Source organism: Camelus bactrianus, chromosome 6 (assembly GCF_048773025.1).
Source record: "Camelus bactrianus isolate YW-2024 breed Bactrian camel chromosome 6, ASM4877302v1, whole genome shotgun sequence".
Classification (NCBI taxonomy): Eukaryota; Metazoa; Chordata; class Mammalia; order Artiodactyla; family Camelidae; genus Camelus; species Camelus bactrianus.
In genome coordinates, this window is record NC_133544.1 from 32,243,923 (window position 1) to 32,270,613 (window position 26,691).

Consider the following 26,691-nt stretch of genomic DNA (forward strand, 5'->3'; position numbering starts at 1 on the left):
TCCTCCTCCTGAACCTGTTTTGGTTTCCTCTCATTTTGCTTTTCTTTAGATCAGATCCTGCCTTTTTCTTCTATTCTTCAGGATTCCCTAAAAAGTCTTGGAAAGCTGATCACATTTTTCTTATTTCTCCATGCTGTTAGATTCCTGTTCTCTTTAAGATGGACCTTTTTATGAGATTTGGGATGAACGATAAGGTAAATGCATAGGCTCAATCCCTCATCTTGATCCAATCTCCACCTATTTTCTTTATTGTCTCTACTGATTATCAAATAATACAAGCATAATGTGAAAAATTCAGAGAATATAGAAATAAAGTGAAAGTTCTTTTTGGTGTCAGAATCCTCTAATGTCCTGATTTATTTCCTCTTGGCCTCACCTATTGATTTTTAGCTGGAGCTGGGTGGACAGTTCTGTGAAGGCTTGCCCTCACTTCCTGGCTAAGTAGAAGCCCCAGTTCCTGGCTGACAGCATCTAGTCTCAAATGCACACATACCCTCTGGCCCCAGAATTGCAGATTGCCTGTTAGGAGCTTGCTTGGAAGTGTGGGGTGTCAACATGGATGGGGGGGTCAAGACGGGAGCCCCTTCACCAACCAGGATGAGGACCAATCTTCCATCTTTCTGTTAGATAGTCCCAGGATGCTTTATGTACTCTTCTCAGGAAGTCCCTGCAGAATGAATCCCTGCTGCCCACAACAGTAACTTCACTTATGAAACTTTATATCAGCTTTTCCTTCCTATCTATTTCACTCTCCCCAATCTCTCATTCCCACTCCCTGGGATCTGCCATTCCCCATCCCCCTTCCTCATTTAACAATACCCTTTTCCTCTGTACTTCTAAACTTCCTCTCTCCCTCAGTCTTAATTTATCATTTCACTGTAACTCTATTAGCTGTAAAGCATTTGGGGATGCTGTCAGGATAACAGGCTCTGTAGCAAATGAGGTTGTATTGAATTATTTAGCTTTCAGCTAAAGTGAAGATAACTAAAGCTGCTGAGCTGGTTTGTAAAATCCTGGAGTAATCTGTCCACTGATTTGATGCTTTTATCATATTAATTTTTTTCTCATGGTTGAAATTATAAAATTTAAGGGTACAAAGAAATATATGTGTGGAACTTTTCAGTTCAGTGCCACAAACATAAAGCTAAAGAATTATCTCTTTCATGTTGTATATAATTACGTAGCTAGAGAGCTGCAATTCTAGGGAATCATGAATTTATTTACTAAGCTTATTCACACAAGTCTTTTTTAAAACACAAATACATAATTTATCTCCATTTTTTCTTTCAAAAATAGATCATTTCTACTTGAGATATATCATAGTCTTAGCCTTTGAAGTTGGCCTGTTTGTCTTGAGCTTTTTTTTGCCAGAATTTGGTTCTTAAATAATTTTTAAATAAAAAAGATCTCTTTGTTTCTAAGTCAACTTAAAAAAAATATTCTTAAATGTTATCAGAAAGGGGGCAGGGTGGAACACTGCTAATTAATGGATGACCACAAATATTCTTCTATTATCTTCCTTATATTGCTAGCATATCTTGAGAAAATGAGCTTAATTAGGGCCCAGGCAACAGGGTGGTGGGGTGGAGAGTTCTGTGGCTTTGTAACATCTGTGGAATTTGCCCCACTCAACACATCTCAGTATCTAAATGCCCACTCTCAAGAAGTGTGGCTGCAGTGGGAAGTGAAATATCTTTGCATATGTTCAGTATATAAACTAAGCATGCACATCTGGCACTTAAACACCCTTTTCCTGGTGAATCCTGGAAAACAGCATAATTATACTCCTAAACAAATAACTCAGGAGCAAGATTGTTCCCTTGTTAAGAACACCAGGCATTATCAAAGTTAAAACTCTTTTTCTGTATCTTTGTGCCTTTAATCTCCACTGCCATCTCCAAAACACCTAAAATTACCTGAGCTGATGACTGGTGAGAAATCGTCCCAGCACAGCTGGTGGAGAAAAGAGATGAAAGCTTAAGCAAGGCATACTACCAAACCTTACTGAACAATGAACTTGTATAGCAAGAAAGTCAAGAAAATGGGCAGCCTTGCAAGCTACCCATGTTCTTCTGTGAGTCTCTCCTGAGGTGACTCGAAGGTGTTTTGTCTTTCCTCTTTGGCACCATCGGTTCTAGTGTTTTCTCTGGCCTACAACATCCCACCTCATTCAGGCCCGCTCGCCTGGAAACCAGGGCTGCCCAGAAGGTGCCATTGGGTTGGGTGGCAGTTTGCCTGTTGATTCCAGTCCCTGCAACGTGCGAGCCGTGGGACTGCGGGCTGCGCCTAGCCAATATTGCCGGGTCTGCCTAGACCACACCACGTTCGCAGACGGAAAGAGACACGGAGCCCGCGGGTTGGGGGCAGGGGCCTCGGGCCCAGTGCCCACTCCTCCTCTTCCAGCGTCTGCTCTTACAGCCAGCCAGGAGAAGCCCGCCTCAGAGTGCGCTTTCTAACACACCAGCCCCCGACAACAATCTGTGCCTCCCAAACCCGCCGCAGCGGGGGCGCGCCGCCCGGGCGCCGGCTTCGCCTACCCTGCGGCCTAAGAGTGTCTTTTAATGTATTTTAAAAACCTGACTGTATACAGTGGAGAAGCAGGGCGGGAAAGGGTGGAGGGCTTTTCGTGGCTAGGCTTGCCGCTCCGGGCGCACTAATTAGGCCGGAGCTGCAAAGCCAAATCCTTTCCCCGCCGCAGGGTGCTCGGAGTAGCGCACGGTTAGGGGAAGTGAACGGCGATGGGGTGCTGCGGGAGGCTCGGGCTTCCGACTCCTGCTTCTAGCTCCTCGGTCTCTGGCGGCCCGCCGGGAGGCGGAGGCCGCCCCCGGGAGCCGGGCGCCGCCCCCGGGAGCCGGGCGGAGGCCGGGCAGGTGGCCCAGGACGCGGAGGCTGATTGGCAGGTGAGGGAGTGGGTGGGGAAGGAGGAGGCTGGGCCTGGCGCTGCGGGAGGCTGCGGCCCCGCCTCCCCGGCCCCGCCTCCCCGCCCCCGCCGCGGGACTATCTGGTCCCAGCAGCAGCGATGTCCCCCGGCAGGAATGTCCCTCCTCAGATAATGTTATTTATATCTCTGGGCGGGTCCGAGGCTCGGCAGCACCAGGCGCCCGGCGGCCACTGTGCCAGGAGCCCCGCGCTGCCCTCCTTCCCCTGCGCCGCCGCCGCTGCCGCCCCCGGGCTCGGGGTGGCCGTCGCTACAGCTCCAGCGCAGGTGAGTCCCGGGAGGGCCCGGCGGCCCGGGGAAGCAGGGTGCTAGTGCGGATGCGCGAAGCTGGGGCGCGCGGTGCGAGCGCAGAGGAGGCGCAGGGCCCAGGGGGCGCGTGACGCGCGGGTCCCAGGGGACCGGGTGGGGGCCCAGCCCTGGGTGCCGAGCGTAGAGCCCGCGGGAGGCCCTGGCGGCTGCGGCAGCGATTGCCCCGGGACGCGGGAATCCGCGTGGGCTTCGGAGGCGCTTGGCGAGCTCGGCGCTTGCTTTGGAGAGCCGAATCCTGGAGCGTCGCCCGGGGGCGCTGGAAGGGCGGTGAGGGGGTGCGTGTGCTGGTACCGAGCTGCCTCCTCCAGGACTCCAACACGGGGACGAAGAGGGTTCTGCCTCTAGCCTGTCCGACCTCCGCACTGCCCTCTCTGCCTCCTGCTCCTGGTTTCTCAGTCCTGGGGCCGCTGAGATTACCTTCTGGGGAACTTGTCTGCGCCCTCCCCGGGCAGCCCAGCGCCTAGGCAGGGAGGACAGGACAGCGGAGGGGCCCGGCCCCCGGGCATTGGGAACGACGCGGATAGTGGCCGGTTGCAAACCCAAGGAGGAAAAATCAGGGTGCCCAAAGCCATCCTCCAAGGACCCCCCACCTTTCCTCTCCCAAAGAGTTCCTCTCCTCCAGGCTTCTACGGTCCACTCTCCTCTCACCTGTCTCACCAGTTCCTCTTCAACAACTTGGCCCTGAGAAATAGCAGAAAGTGGGAGAAATAACAGGAGCTTTAAAACAATCCCCAACTCCCACCAACTCGCCCAGACTTCCAAGGGTGGGGAAGTAGTGGTGGGCTTGAGTATCGTTTCCGTGACAACGAGCCCCAGGTAGGGTCTGGATTTACAGCCTGTTAATGTCTAAACCACTGTTGTCAGCGAACAGTTAGAGGTGCCAGGAGTTAATAATAACACGCTTAACTGGCTGAAGGAAAATGAAAAGAAGGCACAGTTTTCTTTTTAATTTTAGATACATCAGTGGGAGAGGAGGGTATATAGTGACAGTATTTTTGTACCCAGTACTCCTGTGAGGAGAGGCTAGGCTGTCACTTCCAGGTAGGAGGCAGCCGTGTAAAATCCACAGCCTTGAGTTAGTCATGATCTATATACTTAAGTTCCTAAGGAAAGTGATTCAGGTGGCTCTTGAATGAGAAGAGTCTGCCAATCAAAAATTTAGGCACCTCTATAGTATCCACTAACCTATTCTTAACTTCACAGATGGTACCAAATTTTATTCCAGAATTCCCTCTTTGACCGTCCTCTGATCCTGCGACCCAGGGCAGGTCATTTCCTATTCCAACGTCAGACTAACTCTTTTGCTAGAAGCCCTGGGTTCCAGAATGTCTTTGGAGACTGTTTTTTTGTAAATGCAAAATAGTTAAGTGTACTGAATGCTCAGTACCCAATACAGCTAGGCTTGTACCTGCCTGGAGGCTGCTGGCTAGTTAGGAAAAGGAATATTAGGCTCACATTAAAGAGCCCACCAGACTTGAAACCAACTGACTCCTTAGAGGTGGGTCATTTGTACAGAACTTTATCACACTCTAAAGTACAGCTGAAAAACATAAGCTCTACATTAAGAAAACGTGGCCTTCAGACTGCCCCCTTAGCTGTTGCTCATAGCTTGATAAGTGGTCCAGTCAGAAAGGTTGGGGATGAGCCAGTCCTGTTAATCCCAAATTCTCGGAAGACTCAGTCCGCTCATGGAATTGAAAGCACCTCAAACCTCCCAGGCATCCAGGATGGGTCTTGTAGCACAGGCATATCAAGTTTTCCTGGGCGGCCTGCCCAGCTGAGAGCCAAGATACTACCTTTTGCGCTGCTGATTGCTTCTTCCAAGTGTTCTGAAGGGGTCTTCTAGCAGAACACCTGTTAGATGATTAGCTTTGGGGTAGGTAAAGTTATGGCAGGAGGCTCACTCCCACTGGGATCCTATATGACAAACAAAAAGTGACTTTTAGGCAAACTAGCTATGAATGAAAGTTTTGAACTAAAGTCAAAATTGGACAGTTCTATCACAGTTCTGGAAACAGGCCATTTTTTGGTAAATAAAAATAATAATAGCTTTCTTTTTTTTCCCTATCTTTTACATACCATTGCCTAGCTAGGTGCCTGGCTGGTGGTGGACACTTAATTAATCTTTGATGAATGAATGAAGGAATGAATAAATGAATGCTTAGAGTTTTCTTTATATTATCCTACTTAATTGCCACAATAACTCTGCAAGGTGGCTCATATTATCAGCATTTTACAAGTGAGAAAACAAATTCAAGGAGATTAAATAATTTGCCTCACGTCACACGTTGATGAGAGGTGGGGCCAGGATTCAAACTCAACGGTTCAGTTCCACCCTCTTTTTATGGTCTGACAGTTGGCAGGGGATATAGAAATACAAGTTGGGAAGATTGGGTTATAGGACTGTCTATTAGCTTCCAATCTTTCAGTCTCAAGTCCTGGGGTTATAATTCTGCAGACATCAGAGAAGCTTTAAAAATAGTACCTGAAGAAGGTATCGGACACTTACTTGCTCAGAGGTATTTAGCCTTGTCCATTATGTCCAGGTCATTGTTTCAAGGACAGAACTGTAATTTTGGCAGTAGTCAAAGCATGGATTTTTTGAAAACAGATTCTGCTTTCAGTCGTGGAAGAGGCCAGGAGGGCTTGATGATGCATGGGGACAGTGTGATCGGATGGAAGAGGACTATGAAAAATTCATGAGACAAATGCTATTGGATTGGGAAGGGACCTTAGAGGTCACTGAGTCTCGCCTTCTATTTGTGTAGCTACTTGCTTAAAGGTGAGACCTACCTGTAATTTACCTGGTTGTTTTGTGCAGCCAAGGTATGTGCCTCCCATGCTTCTTTCATTCTATCCATTTCTTTCCTGTCTTTCTCTCTCAAGGCCAGGGTTGAGTTTATTTCCTAAAGTCCTGCTTAATAGTAAACCACTGACGTTTTCTTTCCTTTGAGGGAGATTGTGAGAGGATATATTTTAGTGTCCAATACTTTAACCGTAGTGAAACCTTAAAAAAAAAAAAAGAAAGAAAGAAAGAAAAAGAAAAGGCAGGTATTGGAGACAGGAAAGAAGACATTGATGAGCATTCAGAGCATTCAACTCTTAACTCTTCCATCATCTTCCCATGCCTGTTAGGTGTACAAGTATATGCATTTTTGTGCAATAGATATCTTTAGACAGTGCAAATATTTTAAGGCAAATAATTATGTGGCATTTCTGGAGCAGTGGAGAAGGAAAAGACTTTAGGGAATTATTGGGACTATCAGATACCTGTTTTATTCTAAACCCAGTCACCAAATTGCTCTTGAAGTGTGTTATTCCAAATTTTAAAATCAAACGCAAAATTATACTCTCTGCCCAACACCTGAAATGATAGGAGGAGGTTTCAAGTGAAATAAGGTACCTTTCTTAATTTTTGAAATAAGCTTGACCTGCAGATTAACATTTATCAATTGACTTGGGAGGCTCAAGAATGAAAATAACTGCGCTGTGTGGGCTGATGAGAAATTTGATTTTGTAATGAGGACTGGCAGGGAAGTTCACGGCCACTGGGTTCTGAAGTCTTGTGGATATTACTAGTTGAAAACTACTGTGGAAAGAAGTATTTTAAGAGTCATTTGTATTGACACAGTTTTTTTACAGAGAGTTCTTTGGTTACTCCTCCACTTTAGATGAGAAATCTGGGGAGGAACAGTAAATGCAGTGGTCTATGTGCCAGAATCATCACGGAGCACCTGGGTTTATCACAGAGAGGGAGTTTTTCCTCCAATAACCCAGGAGGTGAAGGTCACCTGCTTTTAGAGATGGAGATGGTGATGGAAGGAAGGTGCAGGAGGCAGTCAGGAGAATACCCTGTCAGGTCTGGCTCCACTCGGTGAATTGTCACCTCCCCTTGGTAAATATTTAGAAAACGTCATAGCCTGTTTCCCTTTGTCGCTGTGCTTATTTCTTAATTCACAGCCAGGCAATCCTAGTTCTTCCATTTTCAGTCAGCCTTAGCAAAATATCAAACCACCAGGGGATTCCCTCCCTGCCTGACAGCTCACACAGTCTTGAAGGTGGTCATAGACAGAAAATGCCTTCCTTCATGGATTGCTGGCTACCTTATGACATTGCCAGCCTCCTCGGCATCTTTCTCTTCCCTTCTCCTGGTGGCTGGAGATATTACAAAGCCATCGCATTTTCCTACCTCAGCGAGGCCTTTTCAGGCTTTGCCATAATGTTTCATTTCTACATTATACCTGTGCAGACCTGGCCAAGGGTATAATTACAAGGGCAATTAAAATCCAGACATATATCATGTTAGCAGTGGGGGCAAAAGTGGGGCTTCCTTTCTTCCTTTGACTTGAATGCTATAAATTTAGCAACTGAAAAGATACAGAGCTAGAAAAAAAATAGACTTTGTACTAACTGGGCTCAGATCTTCCAGGATATTTATGAAAAGAATAACAGGGCACCTTGACAGCTCAAGAACAGTAATTGCTTTGAATTATAGTCAGTTCAGGAGTTTCCTCCACCATGAAAAGAAGAAACTTGGATCATCCTGAAAATGAATAAATTGAATATCATTTCCATTTTTACCAGACTTAAATAAGGGTGTGTCTCATTTGAGAATTCCTAGCACCTCAAATAAAACAAAGCACACTTCAAAGACTTAAGAGGACTGGAAAGAGTTCCCTAGCCTCATTCTGTCCCTCTGTTCAGTTCCTGCCTGTTTCCAGAAGCCCCATAGGAGTGTTCAATCAGCTTCACCTTCTAGAATATCTCCTCAGGGGTGGAAGAATAAGAAAAGGCCTTTCATAATACTGACCCCAAGCCGTAAGTCATAGAGAGTTAGAGCTGGAGAGGCCTGAGAGAGCCATTTGAGACATATTCAGGAAGAGCAAACATTCACTACCTACTGTATATATTACCCGATTATATGCTGAGGATACAAAAAGGGTTCTGATGGAGACCTGCTAGTCTGGTAGGGGAAGGGACTTGGAAACAAGCAGTGATTCCACAGGGTGCCTGAGATAAAGCCCACAGGAGGAAGCGTCTGATTCCAGGCTGGAGAGTGTCTAGGATTTCCCTAATGGAAGAAGGGTGTGGATGGGGGATGTGGCCCTAGGCACGTAGCGTAGCCTGGCATAGACGTGCAGTAGGACGTGATTCGATTAGGGGACGCGGCGCAGTTCTGTGTGGCTGGAGTATCGGCCACAGTCCAGGAACAGACTGGAGATGTGACCGTAAAGTGGTTTGGTTCAATTTGTGAAGAAGCTTGAATCATTGGAGGTTCAAGTTGAAATCAGTGAATGTTTTGAACAGGGAAGGGACCTGCTCAGATCCTTGTTTAGACAAAGCTCACCAGGGTCAGTGAAGGGAATGTGAACTAGAGATAAGCCAGTGCAAGACGATGATCACGCATGATACATAGTCTGCTTAGTTTTCAGGAAGCCTTTGTAAGTGCATCATCGCATTTTATTCTACGATGACCATGTGAAGAAACAGGGACGGTGTTGTCATTCCTGCTTTACAGTCAAGGAAACAGGATCAGAAACATACAATGATTTGCCCAAGGTTCCTGAATTTGTGGCAGAACTTGATGTTGACCCAGTCGCCTAGTTCCAAGGCTGGGGCTTTGTCCAGATTTCCCCAGTGGAATAATTGAATATTCTGAGCCTTCTGGTTGAGATGGTGATTGCTTTCTTTCTTCAGCAGGACTTTCGCAGTCTAAGTTCATTGATTCTGGAGGAAGCGAGGAGGAAAGTTATTATAGTATTTACTCTTTAGTCGCAAAACCTTAAGAATGGCCCTCCAGTGTGTACACAGGTGATGTCACAAAGTATGAATTAGTGTTGAGCATCCATGTGGATTCCCAGTATGCTGTAGATAAGCAGTGGATATGCCTGTCAGTCGATGCTTTGGCTTTTTCATTCTCTTACCCCAAATATGCTGGGCATTGTTATGCATATGCCTCATTTGGGGCTTCAGAAACCTCTTTTTGTCCAGGTACCTTGATTTGTACTTACCTCAGTCTTCAACAGATATTTTTTGGTCTCTCATTTATTTGCCAGACATATTCTAGGCCCAGGGGATATAGCTGTGAGGATGGCAAAAGAAGTCTGACATCACAGAGCACACATTCTAGCCAAGTGTGACAGGTACTAAACAACAACAGACAACCGATCAAATAGATCATAATTTCAGGTGATGTCAAGAGAAAAAAAAACTGTGAAGGGAAGGAGAGGGAGGTGGTTCTACTAGTTGAGGTGGGGAGGTCAGGAAAGGCCTCTCCGATGAGTTCGTTGGAGCAGAGACCCAAATGAAGCAAGGGAGGAGAATGGGGATGTTTGGGGAAAGAGATCTGAGTTGAGTGGGGAGGCCTGAAGGTGGGGTCACTGCTGTGTCCAGGGAGTGGGCAGGAAGTCAGCATGGCTGGAGTGGAGGGAGCCAGGGGAGAGCTCAGGACATGACACTGGGGAGGAACAGGGTAGATCTCACAGGCTTGGTAGCCAGGCAAGGTCTTTGGGTTTTAGCCACACAATAGGAAGTTGCAGGAAGTTGTGGACAGGGGAGTGACTTGTTCAGATTGGTGTTTTAGGAGATCTTTCTGGTTATCCTGTGGAAGATTTATTGTGGGGGACAAGAGCGGGAGCAGGGAATGGAATGAAAGCTACTGCAAGTGGTCCAGGTTAGAGATAATGGACCAGGGTGACGGTGGGGTGGTGGGTGGTGCGAGGCAGCTGACTTCTGGATAGATCTTTAAGGTAGAGTTGATGGAATTCGGATATCAAAGATGGGAGAAAAAGAGTAGGATGACTCAACTGGTTTTGGTCTGAGCTACTAGAAGAATGAAAAGGCCATTTACTGAGATGGAGATGTGCTTTGTTGGATGTACTGTGGCCTATTATTTTTTTTGTTGTTGTTTTATTGAGGAGTTGATCTGGAGTAGACTCAGGCAGACTTTTCATTAAAATACATCAAGAAGGAGGTGTTTCATTGTGGGTGACTCATCTGTTTGTTTTGAAGTAAAGCCTCAGATGTGCAGTTAGTTCTCTCTGCTTTGTACCGTTGCTTTTAGGTCATTCTCACAACTTCTCTGCTATGTGTGATAGAGATTAAGATACGGCACAAACAAGATTGAGATAACATCTCACTTCGTAATTAGAAATGGTTTGAATTTGCTGGTTAGAGCCCACTTTTTAACACTTACTGGTTGCCATATTAAAAATAATTTTTTAAATTATAAAGTAAATTCACGCACAGGGTTGGGAAGTGTACCCACCCTGTACAAGGGTATACAATGAAAAGTAAAAGTCTTTTTTCCCCTACCTCCAGTCCAATTCCTAAAAAAGTTACCAGTGTCAACAGCTTTGTGTGTATCCTTCAAGAAAAATTCAGTGCATTTATAACCCTAGGGCCTGACACATTTTAAAGTCATAACTTTAACCTAGCAAACGCATATGTTTGGTTTCATTTTTGGTGACTTAGTGGCCTTCAGGTAGAGACTTCAGTGGCCTGGAGTCCAGCTTTCTACCAGTTGAGAGTCTTCCTCTCCAAAGCCATCCCACTTGGGAACACTGTTCATACAGTGCCCCTTCTCAAAAACCACCAATGGTTTCTCTGTGGGTAGAGGTGGAAATCCAAACTCAGAAAGTTACTTTTTAAGAGCTATTGTAAACTGGCTCTGATCTCTTTCTACCCTTATCTCTTACTGCTTCCCATCACAACCCACTACTTGTACCAAGTTCGTCTGCTTCTACTTGCTGAGTCCTGAACATCTCTTCCAGAGTTTCCATCAGTCTTCCTGGAACACTCCAACCCCCAGTAATCTCTTCCTTCTCCAAGTTTGTTAAAGGGCTAGCTACATATACTACTAATTGAACATGATCACGGACTTCTTTCATTGTTATTTAACTTTTCTTGTGTCTATTATTTGCTCAACTGGATAACTCTTAAGGGCAAGAACTGATATATGAATTACATAAAGCCCTGCCTAATGCTTTTGCACATATAATTTCAGTTAGTAATTTTTGAAAGGTGCACTTTGACAAGTCATTCCCTAATGGAGTGATGCTGCTAACAGGGTTATAGTAATTAAAACTTCTCATGAGTGATTTGTATTCCATTACATATATATGCTGCATCTTCTTTATCCATTCATCATAAGTGCCTTGATGTACACTTAGGAGGCTTCCATATCTTGGCAATTATAAATAATGTTGCTGTTAATAGTGGGGTGTATGTATCTTTTTGAATTAACTCTTATTTTGCAGTTGGCTTTATTCCTTTGATAACTATATAAGTTTAACAAGCTAAAACTCAAAACATTCTTAGAAACAATGAACATGTACATATATGTAAATTAAAAATATGTGCAGTATATTGTATATATGTATTTACATGCAATATATTGTATATGTGCAGTCAAATTATAACAATTCTACCTAATAAAACTGAAAAATAAAAAAAAAAGCTTGTCAGATGATGGCTGCCAGCTCCATCTTAGTGGGTTACAAAGGTGTCCATTTCAGGGAATGACAATTGGACGCTGCTCCTTTGGATAAAGAACTTTCTAATGTGCTTGGTCTCACTCTCTCATCCCCTCTTCAGATGGCATTGCCTCTAAATGTTGAAAAGATGTTTTTAATTTGCCCCTAAATGACAAAGAACAGGTATTTAACAAGCATGGAAACCATTTGATTAAAAAAAATATTTTAAATTATGATAGGTATATATAACATAAAAGTTACCACTTTAACTATTTTAAGTGTTTGGTTCAGTGGCATAAGTACATGGACACTGTTGTGTAGCCGTCTTCACCATCCTTGTCCAGAACTTTCATCTTCCAAAACTCAAACTCTATACCTGTTAAACACTAACTTCCTACACACCCCACCCCCTGGTCACCACCGCTTTACTTTCTGTCTCTGTGTATGTGACCACTCTAGATACCTCCTATAAGTGGAATCATACCATATTTGTTCTTTTGTGACTGGCTTATTTCACTTAACATAATCTTTTCAGGGTTCATCCATGTTGTAGCACATGTCAGAATTTCCTTCCTTTTTAAGGCTGAATAATATTCCATTGTATGTATTTTTTTCACATTTTGTTTATCCATTCACCCATTAATGGACACTTGGGTTGCTTCCACTCTCAGCTATTTTGAATAAAGCTGCTATGAATGTGGATACATAAACATCTCTTTGACACCCTGCTTTCATGTCTTTTGGGTGTATACTCAGAAGTATACTTCAGTATATTGCTGGATCATCCTATTTTTAACTTTCTGAGAAACCAAACCATGCAGTTTTAATATTTCTCCCTGATATTTGTTGTTTCCAAAGGGAAGGACAAAATTTATTGACATCCTCACCTTGGAGACCAAGCTGAACTTGAAAATTGTTCATTTGAGAACACTGTCTTGAGGGGATAGTTTGTCATCAAAGTTCTTGAATTTGTCCATACATTAGTTACCTATTTTTAAACTGCAGACTTTTAGAGGACAGGCAGGAGATGTTTAATTTGCTTTGTAGAACATGTAGCTGGAACTCAGGTGGGAAAGGTGTAAATATTACGACATGATGATTATTTCAGCCAAAATATCTCCTTGAGCTGGATGACAAGAGTCTGGATTGCTTCCAGCTCCTTTTCTCTTGCTATTTGCCCTTGGCAAAGAACCTTCTTTTTCTGACATTTTTTTCAGGCGTTGTGTGTGTTTGTGTGCATGTTTAATGGCATCTTAATATTTATTATTATCCTTAAAATTTCTTTGCAGATGTCCTTGTAATGCCTGAGTGTTGCCTCATTCATAGCCTTGCCTGACAGCCCCTATCCTTCACCAGATCCTGGGGTAGCACCCAGTGCTTCCTCTTGCATAGTTTGAGCACTTCCTCATTCCTTTGTTACAGGAAGGATCATCTTGTTTTCTGATTGTCATCTTGCCTTCTGCACCTTTAGACCATGCTTCTTGTGATGGAGAATTGTCTTACTCTTTTTAAAAATTTTTAAATATTCCTAGCATCTAGAGCTGTGCTTGGTACTTGTAGAGGAACTGGCTCAAAATAGTTATTGATTAAAAAATTGAAGAGTAAATTAAAAAATTAAGGAGTAAATACTTTTAAATGAAGCATTATTATAATAATTGCATAGTTATAATAATGAGTTATCACAATAGTGTCAACATTTATTATGTGCCAGGCACTATGCTGAGAGCTTTTACATGTATGTGTTATCTCTATTATTATCCTAATTAGACAGGTGAGAAAAATGAGGCTTAGAGACGTTTAATTACCAAAGATTACAGACCTAGAAGATCAAAGCTAGATTTGACCCCTGGTGTATTTATTCTAGAGTGCTTGCTTGGAATCACTGTACACACCATATTTGTGTGGACATCAATACTCCATGGCTCTTAATTCTAAGAGTTTCGTTTTTTCTTTTATCCTGCATCTTTAATTGTCTGAAATTAGAGAGATAATTAGTTGTATACCTTTATATATTGCTTTGTATTTTCAATGGTTTAAACTAATAGGCTTAAATGTCCTGATTAGCTTTTAATAAATAATGTTCTGAATCCTACTTCCCGCATAGTTATTTGACATCTGAGGATGAAGATGCTAATTAGTACTGCACAATATACCCACTGTTATAATATACACTCTGTATTGCTGTATTAAACTGCTCTGGAAGGGGTCTGATACTGTCAAATGTGATGGCCTCCTTCTAGACCTAAGTCTCCACAATATTTGACTGTTAACCACTTTTGCTTTGAAACCATTCCCTCCCTTGGCTTTCTTTTTCTCCTCTCAGCTTGCTTACCATTTCCTCTTCTTTTTTTTTTTTTTTTAATTGAAGTATAGTTGTGTTGTGTTGTGTTTTGTTGGTTTCTGGTGTATAGCATAGTGATTCACTCATACGTATGTATGTCTTTTTTGTATTCTTTTTCATTATAGGTTATTACCAGATATTGAATATAGTTCCCTGTGCTGTACAGTAGGACCTTGCTGTTTATCTGTTCTTTCTTCTCTTTTGGCTCCTTCCCCTCTACCAGTTTTTAATTGCTGGGCTTGCCGATGCTTCTAAATCCTTATCTCTACCCTCAGTCTCTCCTCTCAGCTCCGGGTCTGCTTTACAGCTGTCTGCTAGCTGTCTTATTTGGTTGTAAGAAGAGGTCTCAAACTCACCGTGTAGCATAGGACATCTCAGCTCCTTGCTTCGCCCCTAAACCTGCTCTTCTGCCTGTTTTCATAGTTAGGTTCATGTTGTCACCATCTTCCCAAGTACAAACCTCAGCAACTTTTTTGGTTTGTCTTCTTTTTACACTTTCACAGCCTGTTGGCTGCCAACTCCTATTCATTTTCCCTCTAAGAATTTCACGTTAGTTCCTTTTATTTCAATTTCCACTGTCCCTATTCTTATCTTATGTTTGAATATTTGGCCTTCAGTCTCTATCTCTCTAACCCATCTCACACCCTGATCTCAGATTATTTTTAAAAACATGAATCTGACTGAGTCATTCAACTGCTTTAAAACCCTTCATGAGTCCCCACTGCCCCAAAATAAAAGTTTAAATAAAGCAGGCAGGGACCTTCACAGCCTGTTGCAACTTCCCTTCCAGACTTCATTCCCTTTCCACTTACCCCACATTGGATGCTTATGACTATTTAAACTTGGGTACGTTTTCATGCCTCCATGACTTTGTTTTCTAGGCCTGGCATGTCCTTCTCCTTCCTCAGCTGTGAGCTCACACATACATCCCTTAAGGCCCCGCTCAAACCTAACCCCTTTGATGCTTTCCCTTTTCCCTAACCCGAGAAGGCACCATGCTCTCCTCTGAGTTCTCGCACTGTCACTTTTCACCTTGTTCCCTGGTTGGTCGTGTATAGCTCTGACTCTCCTCTGGATTATGAGTTCCTTGAAGAAGGGACATTTGTCTGGTACCCATGGGGATGCTGGTGCCTGACTCAGCGACTGGCTCATGTGTGGTGCTCAAGAAATGCTGGTTGAATTGGGTGACGGGGAAAGTTTCAAGAATATTCAACACTGAAAATAATCCCCCCAGTTTTGACCTATAGAAAATTATGAAGAAGAGTTGATGGAAGACAGTCGCTGTTGGTGGGGTTGGGTAAGGAGTTAAGAGGAATGCTCTAGGCCTGAGTGGAGGCTGTCTTCCCACCTCTGTATTCCCCAGTTGCTTTCCATTTATCAGAGGGAAAAGTAACAGCTGATTTTTAACTGACATCATCAGAACATGTCAATTACTAGAAAAATTTAGTTATTCATCAAGATTACAGTCACTCCCACCTCATTTTTCAGTGAATGTTTGACGCTGACCCTCAGAATGCAGCTATGAAAGGCTCTTTGAGTGGGTGTTTCAGGCTGATATACACAAGATCTGTTTTTTAAAGCAAAGAGTTAAGAAAAACATTTCAGAAAAAGACCCCAAAATTCCCGTATAGAGTTTTTTTTTTCTGGGTGCGTTTAACTTGTTTGTTTGTCCTTAAGGCATATCAGAGTAGAAACTAGCTTGCAAAATAGTACAGCGCTTATTACTTGGTTTGCTCTGCCCTCCTTTCTGCCTTATGTGGACAAAAAATGAGTTTCACCAGTGGCTGGACTCCCCAGAACACTGCTTGCTCAGGCCTTTGAGAGTGTTTTGTTTCTTTCAACAAAACTCTCTGTCATGGACACACTCCCACTGCAATCCAACCGCTCTCTTCTTTCACTGCGTTCTGTGCCCAACAGTTGATAGGAGCTGGTTTTTAGCTTCCAAAGGCAGTGAGTGGAGGTGCTAGGCATTTATAAACATGTGGAGGGGTTTTGAGATGAACTGATAAATGGAAGGCATTCAAAACACCTTGCAAAGATGTGCCTGGGACAGAGAGGGGCAGAGGACAACGTTAGGCTTCGTGCAGAGGACCTGCGGGGAGAGAGAGAGGAAGGGACTCAGCCAAGACAACTGAAGGCCCCAGGGAGTCCTAAGGGGCATAATGAGGCCAGTGGTGAGCAGACAACAGTCTGCAAACTTGATCCACAGGTGACAGAGTGAGGTCGACTAATAGCAGCTTCTAGAAGGTCTAGATAGAATGCTGTGGATGCCAGTGGTCACGATCCCGTCTCAAGGATTACTAGACTCCGTAGCCAAGGTTACCAGCAACTTGGCTACAGGTTGGTGGCCTGGCTGCATGCTGTTTGAGTGAACAGTCCTTTTTACTTTATTTTCAGGGGTGGTTTACTTTGTAGTATTTTAGCTGTGCTCTGGTATCGGTTTCGTCATTTAAAATCTAGGCTGCTGCTGGTGAGGGCAGATGAACAGGCTTTTCCTTTCTCTGCAAGGTGGATATGCACATTCTACACCTGCTTTCTGTGACTGCTGGGAAATCTTAATAGCCAGACATTTAACTTAAAATCTGAAGCGGGAAGGTCTCTCACAGTGGAGAGTTATCAGAAGAATGGAGGTGCTTACAGGCAAAGAGAGTGAGATACTGTGGTAGAACCAAAGCAGACTGCTACAGGGTAGGAAGTCTGTACTCTTTGCAAGGCAGGGACCCACGCCCGTGAGGACAAATGAGGTCACTTGCATTCAAAGCTGTGTGAAGTCACTTTGCCCGGGAGACTGGAAAAATACTCAACCCGCAGGTCGTTGGGTGAGCTGGTGGGTATGTAGTAGAGCAGGTAACTCAGTACCATGCCCTCAATGTAGCAACTCCATCCGCAGCCTCGGTTTAGCTGCTCTCACTGCTTCTGACCCAGAAAACGATCAGGAAAATGACTGCAGTGAAACGCATCTTCAAGGTGAAGCTTTTAGTCCAGGTGGGGGAGGGATGTGGAGTTGATCCCAAGGGTTCAATACCTACTTCCTAAATGTGCTGGGAGTGAGCTCTGTTTATGCTCTGACCCAGGAGAAGTCACTTTACATCTTACCCTGTTTCCACAGCAAAGAGTGCCTTCTGCTTGTTTTGCATAAGCCTTCTGCCTCCTCTGCGGAAGAGGCACAGAATGAACTGGGAGCTATAAAACTCCCGGCATCATAATTCTTTGCAAACAGCAGTCTAGTGAGCAACGTATTTGGTTGGCCAGTGATGATCACAGTCTATACTTGGTTACTCTGTCTGTGAAGTGATGAAAATGCTCTCTCATTGAAATGTGAAGGAGGTCAAAATGAAAAAATAGTGTATGTATTTTCCTTTTTAAGAACCTAATGCTTAAAACAGCAAAACAACTCAGATATGTTCTAGGGATAAAAGGAACTCTCACAGTACCTTGCAGACTTCATCTAATAACCTAGAAATCTTCTCTGAAGCTTCAACATCTTCATCTGGTTCAACTCTCCAATTTTACCAATAAAATAGATAAAGAGGAGGGGAGATAACAAAGTTAGTTAGTTGCAGGACTCTACGTGGAACCCAGGTCTCATGATCCATGGCTTAGTCCTACCTCTCTCCGTATCTCTCCCCATCCTTTTCCTCCTCCCCGACAGCATTTTATTTTGCTTTCCTCCTTCCCCTACAGCTTTTAAAAACTGGTTTTAAAAAATTATAACATGAACACACAGCTGTGGTAAAAAATAATTCAAGCAGTACAGAACAGTGGAAGTGGCACTCCTAGACCTACTGCTGGAGGTAACCACTGTTAACAATTTCTCATATACCCCTCTAGAGATTTTCTAGCACATACAGACATATACACATAGATATAGGTATGTGTTTTTATAAGTGTATATATGTGCATCGGTATGTGTAGATAACGTATACACATACATGTAAGTATTGGTATATACGTATGTTTACATATGTATCATATATGCACACACATATATATGTGTGTGTTGTGGTTATTTTTCATACTGTACTGTAATTGCCCTTTTCACTTAATGATTAAAAACTTTGGATGTCTTTCTGTATCAGGAGATTATAAGATTGTCTTCTTTCATTCTTAACAGCTGCACTGTATCTTATACTTCTATTTCTCTCTGGTGACTTTAAGATGCGCAAGCAGCACCATGGAGTATGAGTCTGGAATTCAGAATGCCAGTATAAGAATCTCTATTTTATATGAGCATCCGGGGAGGGGAACATTCTGACAAGCTCAGATGGTTTGAGAAATCTGAGACCTTGCTTCTGTTTCCTGCTGCCGTTTACTAATGGGCCCCAGTTAGATGTCAGGTGCCATGCCTGGGACTTTTAATGCCTTAACTCATTTAATTCTCACAACAGTCTGTTGAGTTAGATATAATTCCCGTTTTACTGATGAGGAGGGTGAGGCTGGTCAAGCCAACTTTGCTTAAGGTCACATAGTCGACTGAGTGCCAGGCAACAGATTTGAACCCAGATCTGCTTGACTCCAAAGCCTTTTTCATTGTCTGAAATCTAGGACACTAGGAAAAATGGTTATGGTGGATTTGAAGCTTAATGTTTTTCATAGCTTCCAAGTTTTGCTGTTTAGACCTAGCTAAGGGTTCACTGCACGTGGCAGCAATGATGTGGAGGACCACATAGCAGTAGGGCAGAGAGAGGATGATGTGGGGAGGAGGGACAAGAGGTGGCTGCACTTCAGGGCACATTATTGTCTGTCACATGCTAGGCTGTGCGGGAAACGCAGAGGTGATTGTCTGAGACACAGCTTCCCGCTATTGAGAGGCTTATGGATTTTCAATGGGACAGACTCATGCGAGACTAAGTATGTCACAAACTGCTCCAGAATCTCTAGGAAGCTAGGAGTGGTTTGGGCCAGGAATCCTGGGAAGGCAGCCTTCACTGAAGAGCAGTCATCTGAAGTGATCTAGAGACAAGTGCAAGTTTTCCACTGACTGAGTAGAGGAGGGGTCATTCCATGGAGCAAGTGGGGGCACATGGGACATAGGAGTCTGGTGTGGCTGCAGCAGAGGATGAGTGGGAGGATGTAGTGACAGAGGGGCCTAAGAGGTAGGATGGGGCTAGATTGTAGCAGCCTTGAACACCATGGAAAGAGCTTTGTAGTTTACATTTCAGGTCCTGGGGGCACTATCAAAATTTTTGAACAGGGACTTGATACACCATCAGCTGTGTTTCAGGACCCTTCAGAAATATAACAGAGGGCTCAAGGCAGGGCAATGGGAGTGGAAAGGAGGAGTTGAATCCAAGAGATTCCCAGAAGTCAAAGTATCTGGACTTCCTGTGTAAGGTTGGACCCTTTGCTGATCTTTGTGGGTCCTGTGACATAAAGGACCAAAGGTATTAAAATTTACCAGTGTCCCATATTAAATGTTTTTGCTGTCACAAGTATTTGAAGGGATTTTGGAATTATTCTTAATTTTGATTTTAACAGTCTTAACTTCACACTTTGGCTCCAATCAATTTTTTTCAAGTCTTAGAGTATTTTTGAGGTCCTTAAATTCACTTGTAGGTGCATTGTGTCCAAGGACACTGAAGTGGGATGGAGGAAGGAGCTGTTGACTATGATTTAGACTTTTCTAGCTCAGGTATCTGGGTGGTTGGTGTTGCTAATTTGTGAGATTTAAGTGTTAAAAGAAGGAGCAGCTCTGAGGATGGGGAGGAGGTACAAAGAAAACGTTCAGTGGACCATGTTGAGTGGGAGGTATCAGCAGCATGTTTCGGTGGAGCTGCTGCAGTGAATCTGGAAACCAGGAGCTGCTGGGACTAGGGGTGTCGATCTGACAGCCCTCAGTCAGCACAGAAAGGGGATAGGATCACATGAGGGAAAAGAACAGACTTTAACTTTGGGTAATGCCCACATTTAAGGTATGGGCAGAGGAAGAGGATCTAGAGAACATGATTGTGATGTAACAACATACCAAGAACAAAGAACCAAGAGAATCCAAAGCCATGGAAATCCAGCTTCGAGAAAAGGATGGTTAATAGTGTCTAAAGCAGGAGAGGGATGAGAGGAAAGGATTGGAGATGGCCACTAATTAGCCTTGTAGGAAGCTCAAGTGACCTGTAAGAAAGTAGTTTTAGTGGAGGGTTGAACTTGATGATCAGGAATTGGAGTGAAGCCATGGTGAGGAGAAGGTAGTGAATGCAGACTGCTTCTCTGAGAATTTGATAGAAAAAGGAGGGTTTGAGACAGGTCAAGGGAAGTTTCGGGGAACATGATTTTTGGATTGAGAGGGAGAGGAGCACTTGGAAAGGAAGTTGGGGTGAGAAAGGATTGGTGGATGGTGGAAGTCTCTGGAAGGCTGGAAAGCACCGAGTGCTAGCGTATCTGACCAGCCCAGGCACACCTGTGCCCTGACACTGATGAAGTGTAAGCTCTGAATGGTTGTTGAGCCCCTTCTGCATACAAGGCACCAGGATGGGTGTCCCAGTAGCATCCCACACCTCTGTGGGGCTGTGAGGTGACACTCACTCCTCAAGAACAGACTTTACGTTGACTGTTTGCTCTCTGAGCCTTGAGTGGCACCTGGCACCGGATGATGCATCAAGTCGTCTTTATCAGCATGCTGGCAGACTTACTGCATCTGTCCCATGACATCCTGAGACAGGCTCCATCACTTCTCTTTTCTTTCAAACATTCTGTCTCTATAGTGGGACCGCTGATGTAGGTAATGCGCATGTAAATTTGGAAACGATGTTATATGGCAAACATTCTTGTGTTCATTCACACTTTTTTTTTTTAACTGAAGTATAGTCAGTTACAATGTGTCAACTTCTGGTGTACAGCATAATGTCCCAGTCATGCATTTATATACATATATTCATTTTCATATTCTTTTTCATTAAAAGTTACAAGATATTGAATATAGTTCCCTATGCTATACAGAAGAAATTTGGTTTTTTCAATCTGTTTTTATATATAGTGGTTAACACTTGGAGATTCACACTTTTGCATCTACCTGCATGCCCTTCCCCTTTTCTCAGTGCCCTGCTGTCTCTGGTCCTGTTTCTCTTGAAAATGTGGACAAGCAAGTTTATACTGGGACTCCTCCTGGGCCTCTCAGTTCCGAATTCTGGGGCACCTGGACTTTCTGTAGAAGCAGGGAAAGAATATATGGTGATCCTTTAGGGGAAACAAAGGGGCTCATTCAATGAGTTGGTGAAAGATGAGTCTCCTTGTTGATGGAGATAAGGGGGCATCTTGTTTCCTGAAAGCTCTCTGGGTGTGAATGCACTTTCTTTCCTTGTTTCATGTCACTGGAGGATTTCCTTGATGCCCAATGAACAAGAGGGCTCTTAACTAGGAAGTCCAGCTCCTGCCATCTCAAACTCTATTTTTGGGAAGGGTAGAAGCCCAAGAATGAGGCCATATTTGCTGTAATTCTCTTAGATGCTAGGAGTGTGAAGTATTTTATTCAGTGGGAAGTATCTGACTTATGTTTTGGCAGTTTTACCTTTCCTTGTTGAGATGAAATGGGAGACAACTTTATACTCGTAGTGGTCAGGGACACTCACATTTTTCTTTTTCTGTTTCTTTTTCCTTTCTACTTACAAATGTAATTCAGAGTTTTACTCATGTAAAATATTGCAGGAATCCAGATCATAGAAAATGAAAGTTCCTCATCATCCACCTTCCTTATCCCCTAGATGATCATTCACTACAATTTGATACGTATTCTTTGAACATTTTATACACATACTAATAAAATGTATAGTTGCCATTTATTTTTACAGAAAGTGATTTATATTATGCATACTATTTAACAGTTTACATTATTTTACTCATCAACACACAAGGTCATCCTTCCACATACGCATACCTGTAGATTTTTCTCATTCAAAATGGTTCCATTGTATGGGGAAACTATACTTATTTAACCAATTTTTAAATAATGGCAAATTAGGTTGTTTCTTTTCCCGTGTGTTTTTGTTTTGTCTCTAATAATATGGTGCCAGGGTTAAACTGCTAGAGGTGAATGATCTAGTCAAGCTAAGGGGGCTAGAAAAATGAGGCCAAGTTTGTTGGGGAATGGCAGGCTGTCTCCCTGATTCCCTGCAGTCTCTCCTGACAGACAGAGCAGGGAAAGCTCTCTCCTGCAGCCCAGGGGAGTCACCTGTCCCTTCTCCTAGGCAGGACCCAGGCACAGACCTTTTATTATAAAGCATACTTAATTACACTGCCGTTTTGTTTTGCTTTCCCCCTTTCCTTCCTTCATCTCTCCCTCCTTCCTTCCTCTTATTAACTCAGTGTCCAATTGCAGCTTCCCCTCGGTTCTCTTCTCTTCCAGTCACCCATGAGTGTCCGGGCTCTGCACGCCTTCCTCTCCCACAGCAGACTTCCCACCACTTCTGACTTTGATCTCATTTTATCCCCTGCTCGTGTTTCCAGTTTCTCTAGATGGTGCCCTTGTTAGTATCCCCTGGCTTCCCCTGTAAGTCTCATCTGCAGAATATTTTAAATCTACTGCTTCCCCAAGTCACTTGCCCTACCCTTTAAAGGATTTAGATACAGACCAAGCTTAACACAGCTGTTCCTTTGACCCGTGTGCCTCGTACTTATCCTCACCCTCTGCTCACTGTACTGTGAATAGTAAATTTCCATTCCTCGTGAGGCGACTTCATCTTGAGTGGAAACTCCTGCCCTGTGTTGTGGCAGAGAGGGTACATGCTTTGGCTATGGTCTGACCTGGCTTCGAGTCCAGGTTTCAGCACTTAACTAGCTGTGTGGCCTCAGCAGGTAACTTAACCTTTTTGATCTCCATTTTCCTCTTCAGTAGAATGGGGAATAATGATACCTTCCTTGCAAATAGGATTGTGCTAGGGACTGGATAAAAATGTGTGTCAGATGTCTGGCACATTGTAAGTGAGCAAAAGTGATAGCTATTGTCATTATAGCTTGGTTTCTCTGTAGCGAATTTGTTAATTTTTAGTAAATCTCATTGTGTGTTATAAGGGGTCAAAGAATTAATGCATCCAAAGTCCAATTAGAAATGGATCTTACAATAATGTAAAATTTTTATCGCAAATATTTTTGCCAACTACTAGTTCTCCTATTCCTGGCAATAGTAAATAAAAATAATAAGTAAAATAAAAATTTAGGACAAGAATTTAGGTGTTTTTTTGAAGTCTCTTATGCTAGAAATAATTTGTATTTTCCAAAGAACGGCTGTCCCCATTTGTTCCAAATGGTTCCCAGAATCTGAATTTTTCTTTCCTCTGAGATCTAACAACTGAGTTAAGGGATGCTCTTTGTGTTTTGATCATTGCCACAAATGTGCACAGTTTCTAAAAAAAAAAAAAAAGACTTTCTCAGTTCATTGGAGTTTCTCATAGATGAAAATGGCAGTGGTTTTCTGGCACCCTCATAAATCGGTGTCCTTTGGTTGCTTGCGAAAAGGTGTGCTGCATTTTTGGGTCTCATACTCAGCATTCTGGAGTCACTTGATTTGGAGCCCATTCTTCATCTACTGGTTTATGGTGCTAATCCCCCATGGTGATGCTCTGGACCATATGGGCAAATGATAAGGCAATTAAAACACAGACTCAAATTTTCTTTGAGTCCCGAAAGAAAACTCAGCACTCTGTTCCCTGCACACAGAGGTAGTGAACTTGTCCAAGGTCCCACAGCATATCAACAAAAGCTTGTGCCAGCATTCCAATGCCTCTTCCACACTTGGGGTGGTGGTTGTCCCTCCTTTGATGCCCACTAGGGAACAAATTCTTGAGGACTTCTGTTCTTTAGGCAGAGCCCATCTCTTCTGAGGTGTTTTGAATTCCTGTATGGACAGACATTCCATAAAGCCTGGGAACCTTTATTTCCCTGAATGGAGGGATTAGAAAACTCAAGCCAGTGTTCATTGCAGCACTATTTACAATAGCCAAGACATGGAAGCAGCCTAAATGTCCATCGACAGATTACTGGATAAGAAGATGTGGCATATATATATAAAATGGAAGACCACTCAGCCATAAAAAGAATAAAATAATGCCATTTGCAGCAACATGGATGGACCTGGAGATTGTCATACTAAGTAAAGTAAGTCAGAGAAAAAAAAATACCGTATGATATCACTTATGTATGGAATCTAAAAATTAAATGACACAAGTGAACTTACTTACAAAACAGAAACAGACTCATAGACATAGAAAACAAACTTGTGGTTACGAAGGGTGGGGAACAGGGGCAGAGGGCGGTGAAGGGGTAAATTGGGAGATGAGGATTTGCAGATACTAACTACTACATATAAAATAAACAGTGAGGTCCTGCTGGGTAGCATAGGAAACTATATTCAATATCTTGTAATAGCCTATATTGAAAAAGAATATGAAAAGGAATGTATATGTGTATGTATAAATGAACCGCTATGCTGTACACCAGAAACTAACAGAACCTTGTAAACTGACTATACTTCAATTTAAAAAAAAAGAAGAGAGAAGAAAAGAAAACTCAAGCCATTCTCTTTGTAAAGTTTGCTCCTGCTAATCCTTTTGGGACAGGCTAGGTAGTACGATCTCTTCCTTTTCAGGTGGAAGAAGGCTTTGTAACAGAATTGACTTGCCCATAGTTACTTCCCATAGTCACTAGAAGCAGGACTGAATTTTCTCATCAGAACCTTGCAGCTCTTGCTCCTTTGGGGAACTTGGCTACATCTTGAGGGGCGTCGCGCTGAGCTTGCTTAGCAGATGGCTCAGAGGCAGGTCTGTGGAGCTGAAGAAGCTGGACAGTCTGATGCTGAGGGAAAGATCTCAGCGGTGGGCTCCTCCCTCCTCCCTCCCTGCCTCCCACCGGGTCTTCCCTCCCAGGTGGCCATGGTGGAGTGTCCTGGGAGGAGGCTCAGGAAGGGCTCTGGCCTGACCTTGTAACTTGAGCTTCAGGAAGCTCCTCTGTCCAGAGGTGAGCGGTGAGCTGCCTCGTGAGAAAAGCAGCAGGCCTGTCTGCTCCTGAAGCTGGGTGCCTGGAGAGGCCGCCTCCTCAGCCTTACTGCCTCTTGCCTGCTTAACCCGGTGGAAGGAGTAGACCAGCATTAGCATGTTGCTTTCTTTTCTTCCCTCCCCTGAACCAGGCGAGGAGGCTCCGAGGCCAGCTGGGCTGTGTGTGTCCCTGCCATCTGCCAGGCCTCACTCCTCGGGCCAGAGCCTGGGCTTCGGCCAGTGCTTCTGCAGCTCTGCCCAGCGTCCAGCCCTGCAAGCCTCTCGGTGGCAGGGTGGCACTGCACAGGTGTCCTCCTGGGGTCCCTCTCCATCCCTGCAGGGCAGCATGGCTGAGAGAAGCCAGGAAGGAGTGGGGCAGTGGTGGGGAAGGAGGCGTCCCCAAGTTTACTCCCCTGCTAGTGTTCAGACACTCACCACAGTCCCCTGGCTTTTTGCTTTGTCATGTGTTTGGTTTTTTTGTTTTTTGTTTTTTGTTTTGGGTTTTGTGGTCCCAGTGGCTGCAAGACGAATTGTGTGGAAGGTCCAAGTTTGGAGGCCACTTACTAAAATAGCTTCCATTTCCCTTCAGCCAGTGACGTTGTGTCAGAGCGCAAGGGGCGATGGTGTCTTGTGATAGGCAAACTTCAACACAGTCTCTCTTTTTCACCTCCCTGAACTATAAAGAGCAACTTTTCACAGTGGTGTTGTCATATTTCATAAACACTAGCGTTGCCGTCTGGCGGTGGGTCAGGGTCTCTGTGTCAGGGCACCCTTATTAAACCACCCAGACTTTCCTTCTTCTCGTCGGCACCTCGCTGATGGTTGGTCGGTCTGTCTGTCTCACATGGTCTCTCCTCTTGCTGCTTTTCCCAAGCTGTTGCTGCTGCTGCTTTTTTGTCTTCTTCATTGCTCCTCAGAGTGTTCTGCTTAGTGGTGCATGGGGGCCACCCTTCTCTTCCATGGAGCCCACTGGTTCCAGGAGTCCCTGCTGTCACTTGACCAGAGTGGTGGTGAGCAGCGTCTGCTTTCTGGAGGGTTGCCGTCAATGAAGGGCAAGGGCCCCAGGATGATGTCATGCAGGCGCCGCTTCCTGAAAGGGGTGATCGCAGAGCCAGGCCCATCTAAGGGGCATCAGCAGCCCTTCTCAGCCAGCGTCTCTCCCTGTGCACAGAGAACTCATTTGTAGGAAAGTTTCTGGGGTGTGGTAGCACTATTATTTTGTTCACCAGGGAATAATACCACCTTTCTCAGTTTTCCCCTTGTTGAGGGGCAGGTCCTTGGCCTGGAACAGGGATGGAGTCTCCCGGCATCCCAGAGGATGGGATGAAGGGGGAGTGGGTAATTTGAGGAGCTTTCCTCTCACCCATGTGGCTTTTTTGGGTCCGGCCCCAGCTAGTGGGAGTTCTACAAGATCAGCTGAGGCCTAACTGATGTAGGGAGTCCAGAGTTGGACCCTGTGTTGGAGGGAGAAAGAGAAGTATCCAGTCAAGGGTCTGGAAAGTTTTGGCCCCGGTGGTAACTGCTAAATTTTGCACTGTGGGAGATCTGAAGTGCTTCTGAATCTTCAGTCCTTCCCTCTCTCTTGCTGTTTTCCTGGAGCCTCTAGAGACATCCAGGCTTCTCCCATTGGATAAAACTGTCCTTTGCCCACCCTCAAAGCTCCATACCCTC

At 44.2% G+C, this 26,691-nt stretch overlaps 1 protein-coding gene across 3 annotated transcripts in view; it reads left to right on the forward strand.

The window, feature by feature from the left end:
• Positions 1-2,992: 2,992 nt before the first annotated feature.
• The window catches only part of SPTB (spectrin beta, erythrocytic), a 114,421-nt gene continuing 90,722 nt past the window's right edge, over positions 2,993-26,691 (forward strand). For 2 of the 3 annotated variants that reach the window (XM_074365380.1, XM_074365381.1), the window contains exon 1: positions 2,994-3,205. The gene's annotated coding sequence lies outside the window, so the exon portion shown is untranslated. Of the gene's footprint in view, positions 3,206-26,691 lie in introns of all 3 variants that reach the window. The other variant, XR_012507492.1, reaches the window with a different exon arrangement.